Source organism: Rhinopithecus bieti, unplaced genomic scaffold, assembly GCF_001698545.2.
Source record: "Rhinopithecus bieti isolate Rb0 unplaced genomic scaffold, ASM169854v2 scaffold_23276, whole genome shotgun sequence".
NCBI lineage: Eukaryota > Metazoa > Chordata > Mammalia > Primates > Cercopithecidae > Rhinopithecus > Rhinopithecus bieti.
In genome coordinates, this window is record NW_016810868.1 from 1,319,598 (window position 1) to 1,324,801 (window position 5,204).

Below are 5,204 nucleotides of genomic sequence, written 5' to 3' on the forward strand. Positions count from 1 at the left end.
GGCGGATTAAGAGGTCAGGAGTTCGAGACCAGCCTGGCCAACACAGTGAAACCCCATCTCTACTAAAAATACAAAAATTAGCTGGGCGTGGTGGCGCTTGCCTATAATCCCAGCTACTCAGGAGGCTGAGGCAAGAGAATCGTTTGAACCCGGGAGGCAGAGGTTGTAGTGAGCTGAGATCGTGCCATTGCACTCCAGCCTGGGTGACAGAGCTAGACTCCATCTCAAAAAAAAAAAAAAAAAAATACAGAAAAGGCCCGGCACAGTGGCTCATGTTTGTAATCCCAGCACTTTGGGAGGCTGAGGCGGGTGGATCACCTGAGGTCAAGGGTTCAAGACCAGCCTGGCCAACATGGTGAAACCCCGTCTCTACTAAAATACAAAAATTAGCTGGGCGTGGTGGCGGGCACCTGTAATCCCAACTACTCAGGAGGCTGAGGCAGGAAAATCGCTTGAACCCGGGAGGCAGAGGTTGCAGGGAGCCAAGATCGCGGCACTGCACTCCACCCTGGGTGACAGAGCAAGACTCCATCTCAAAGAAAAAAGAAGGAGTTCACCTGTTTTGGGGAGGGGTTCACCTGTTTTAGGACACTCTACTTCCTTCAGGGTAATGGGAAAGTCATTCTAACAGCTTTCAGACAGTGGCCTCCAACTTGGGGTGACACACCTCACTGGTCCTGGATGATGAGAGTGTTGAAGGGCTGAGTCTGAGACCACCTCAGCCCCACCCCAAGTCCAGAAAAGGTTTTCCAAGCTTGGCAAATGCCCACAGCTCTCAAGAGCTGGCAGTGACCAGGATGACTGCCCTGTGCCGCCCAGTCTCAGAGGACTTGCCCCAGTGCTGCCCTCATGAAAATGCCTTTATTTTAGATTGCTCTGTTTCCAGAAGATTGGCATACACACTTAAAACAAACAAACAAACAAACAAAAAAACTGGCTGGGTGTGGTGGCTCACACTTGTAATCCCAGCACTTTGGGAGACTGAGGAGGGCAGATCACCTGAGGTCAGGAGTTCAAGACCAACCTGGCCAACATGCTGAAACCCTATCTCTACTAAAATACAAAAACTATCTGGGCATGGTGGCACGCCTGTAATCCCAGCTACTTGGGAGGCTGAGGCAGGAGAATTGCTTGAACCTGGGAGGCGGAGGTTGCAGTGAGCCAGGAGTGCGCCACTACACTCCAGCCTGCGCAACACAGCAAGACTCTGTCTCAAAAAAAATAATAATAATAATATTGATTGTGATGACAGGCCTGCAAGGCATAGCAAGTTGATACCAGTCTGACTGAGAGGCGGAGGTACACTGATTGGGAAGTGCCTCCCCACCCCGCCCACCAGCTTGGAAGCTGTGACACCTTGGCCTGGGGACTCGCCTCATTTGCTGGCTGGAAAGGGGTGACTCACTCTGGCCATGGCGCAGCTCAGGGGATTCCCACATGGGCTCCTTCCTGCGGAAAAGAAAGCAAAAGTCAGCCACCCAGGCCTCCAGCAGGGGCAGGGGGAGGGGATGCCCCGGGCAGTCTCAGGAGAGGCCCCAGCGTCCTCCCACTGGCTGAGGGCTGAGGTTGGAACCTGGAGATGGACACATACAGCTGTTATCCTGGTCTCCGTGTCCTGACTGGAGGGTACCAGTGTCCCTGGAGGGGCGGCCTGACCATGGACCAGAGCAGATGCTGCTGTGGACGCCAGGCATTCACTGATCTGGCCAGGGAGGACCCCACAGCTGCCCACTGGGCCTGCAGAGCACGGGGGGTAAGGGGCCACCGTGCCACTGGCGTCTGCCCTCTGTGCCCAGCAGGGCTCTGTGGATGCTTCTGAAAGCCAGTGGCTGCGTCTGCCCTCTGCACCCAGCAGGGCTCTGTGGATGCGTCTGAATGCCAACAGCTGCCTGGCTTCCCTTGGGCGTGGTTGGCGCCCTCGAAGGCTCACACCTCATGTCCTTTTACTCAGGTCTTGCAACGACAGAGCCCAGCTTGCAGACAGAGCCAGGAGGCAGAATGTCCGAGCTGGGCCACCTACAAGACCGTGAACAAGGGACACCCTTGTGTGCCTGGTGATGTCCCCAGGGGAAGTGCGCACCTCAAATAGCCGCAGTCCACTTGCTCACACCGAGAGCTTGCCTCTTTTTTTCAGACGTTTGCAGGTCAGCCTTGTGCCGCAGCCTCTGAGGGAAGCTGGTTTCACTCTCACTCTGTAGTCACCTGACAGGAGTGTTTCCAGGAAGGCAGCTGCAGCTCTGGGCTAGAGTCCCCTGCACCAGCGCCAGCCCTAACTCTGGCCTCACCCCCTCAGGCCAGTGCACAGGGCACAGAGGCTCCCTCCTCATCAGCTCCGCAGGGGGCCTCCCCCAGGGCAACCCTTGATAAAAGGAAAAAGGCCTGGGGAGGGGTGGGACCTGGAGGCAGCTTTGCCTCCACGCGAGACAGTGGGGAAGCTCTTGTCCTCCAACTGAATGGCATAGAACCTTGGGGGGATTCTGAAGCCTGCCTGTCCAGGGCAGGCCCGGGGCTGGCTGCAGCCAGGAGACCCTTGAGCACGTGAGCTTGTGCTGTCACACAGCAGAGTCCGTGCCAGCAACCGTGGGAAAGAATGGATTTCTGTCCGCTTGTGTTTTCTGTGAACTTGGGAAGGACACACAAGAAAGTAATAAAAGATTCATGCCTGTAATCCCAGCACTTTCGGAGGCCGAGGCTGGAGATCACTTGAGCTGAGGAATTCAAGACCAGCCTGGGCAATATAGCGAAAGCCCCGTCTTTACAAAAAATGCACAAATTAGGCCAGGTCTGGTGGTTCATGCCTGTAATCCCAGCACTTTGGGAGACCGAGGCAGGCGGATCACCTGAGGTTGGGAGTTCGAGACCAGCCTGACCAACATGGAGAAACCCTGTCTCTACTAAAAATACAAAACTTAGCTGGGCGTGGTGTTGCACACCTGTAATCCCAGCTACTTGGGAGGCTGAGGCAGGAGAATCGCTTGAACCTGGAAGGCGGAGATTGCGGTGAGTGGAGATTACACCATTGCACTCCAGCCTAGGCAATAAAAGCCAAACTCTGTCTCAAAAAAATAAAAATAAAAAAAAAGCTGGGCATGATGCAATGGCACAATCTCGGCTCACTGCAACCTCTGCCTTCCTGGTTTAAGTGATTCTCCTGCCTCAGCCTCCCAGGTAGCTGGGATTACAGGCACATGCCAGCACACCCGGCTAATCTCGAACTGGTCTCAAACGCCTGACCTCAAGTGATCCTCCCACCTTGGCCTCCCAAAGTGCTGGGATTACAGGCGTAAGCCACTGCGCCCTGCTGTAATGGATGTTTTCTAACCAGGTGAAGTGGTATGCACCTGTAGTCCCAACTACTTGGAAGGCTAAGGCCGGAGGATGGCTTGAGCCCAGGAGTTCAAGGCTATTGTGAGCTATTACTGTGCCACTGTACTCTAGTCTGGATGACAGAGCGATATTCTGTCCCTACCAAAAAAAAAGGAATGGAATTTTTTTTTTTTTTTGAGACAGAGTCTTGCTCTGTTGCCCAGGCTGGAGTGTAGTGGCATGACCTTGGCTCTCTGCAACCTCTGCCTCCCAGGTTCAAGCAGTTCTCCAGCTTCAGCCTCCTGAGTAGCTGAGACTACAGGTGTGAGTCATCACGCGTAGCTAATTTTTTGTATTTTTAGTAGAGATGAGTTTTTGCCATGTTGGCCAGGCTGGTCTCAAACTCCTGGCCTCCCACCTCATCCAGCTAATTTTTTTTTTTTTTTAGTTTGCAGTAGAGATGGAGTCTTACTGTGTTGCCCAGGATGGTCTTGAATTCCTGAGCTCAAGCAGTCCTTCTGCCTTGGCCTCCCCAAGTCCTGGGTTACAAGTGTGAGCCACTGCCTGGCCAACATATTGTTTTTTTGTTGTTGTTTTTGTTTGTTTGTTTGAGACGGAGTTTCGTTCTTGTTGCCCAGGCTGGAGTGCAATGGTGAGATCTCAGCTCACTGCAACCTCCGCCTCCTGGGTTCAAGCGACTCTCCTGCCTCAACCTCCCAAGTAGCTGGGATTACAGGCACCTGCCACCACACCCAGTGATTTTGTATTTTTAGTAGAGATGGAGTTTCACCATGTTGGTCAGGCTGGTCTCAAACTCCTGACCTCAGGTGATCCACCTGCCTCGGCCTCCCAAAGTGCCAGGATTATAGGCGTGAGCCAAACCTATTGGTTTTTCATATTAATTAATAACATTGTAGTCCAGTTTCTGGCTTTGAGTTTTAACATCTGCAAGCTTGACAGCTTTGTCAAAATTGATCTTTTTCTTGTTGTCATGATGCTCCAGCTATGTTTATCCACCTATTTTTCCTCATGGTCAATCAGAAAACACTTTTTATTCCGTTGAATTTTGAAAATTGTTTTTCACTTAAAGCCATAGATACACAAAGTTAGGAAGAACCTTGACCACAGAACATAATGTTTGGTTTATAAAACTTCCACTTCACAGGACATTCTAGACGTTGTGATTCTGTGTCTTTGTTTTTTTTAAAGGTGATCCTAGTGACATTCAGATCTCTCTGCAGTCAAAATAATTGTAAATTCAAATGAAAACTCCGAAGTGGCCCCACATAGTAATGATTATACAACTAATGTCCTGTTTTGCTGTCAAAGACAGGAGCCAGGCCAGGTGCGGTGGCTCACACCTGTTATCCCAGCACTTTGAGAGGCCAAGGCGGGTGGATCACCTGTGGTCAGGAGTTCAAGACCAGCCTGGCCAACGTGGTGAAACCTCATCTCTGCTAAAAATACAAAAATTACCCAGGTGTGGTGGTGGGCGCCTGTAATCCCTTGTAATACTTGGGAGGCTGAGGCAGAACTGCTTGAACCCAGGAGGCGGGGGTTGCAGTGGGCCGAGATCGTAGCATTGCACTTCACCCTGGGCGACAGAGGGAGCTACTGGGAAGGCTGAGGCAGGAGAATCACTTGAACCCAGGAGGAGAGGAAGAGGTTGCAGCGAGCTGAGATGGCACCACTGCACTCCAGCCTGGGAGACAGAGTGAGACTCCGCCTCAAAAAAAAAACAAAACAAAACCAAGCTGCGCCAACAGTGGACAGAGAGGCCTTGGGAGCTGCTGCACGGCAGGGCTGCCCACCGGGGCTTAAGCCTCCAGAACTGTCTGGGACCCCCAGAACTGCCTCGCATCAGCCAGCACAGCCAGGCGACTTTCCCATTCTCTCCC

General features: G+C 52.4%; 1 protein-coding gene across 2 annotated transcripts in view; it reads right to left on the reverse strand.

Moving 5' to 3' along the window:
- The window catches only part of TRAF2 (TNF receptor associated factor 2), a 45,321-nt gene extending 42,596 nt beyond the window's left edge, over positions 1-2,725 (reverse strand). The window contains exons 1-2 of one of the 2 annotated variants that reach the window (XM_017893123.1): positions 2,081-2,725; positions 1,406-1,449 (exon numbers count right to left, since the gene is read on the reverse strand). The gene's annotated coding sequence lies outside the window, so the exon portion shown is untranslated. Of the gene's footprint in view, positions 1-1,405 lie in introns of both variants that reach the window. The other variant, XM_017893131.1, reaches the window with a different exon arrangement.
- Positions 2,726-5,204: the final 2,479 nt, after the last annotated feature.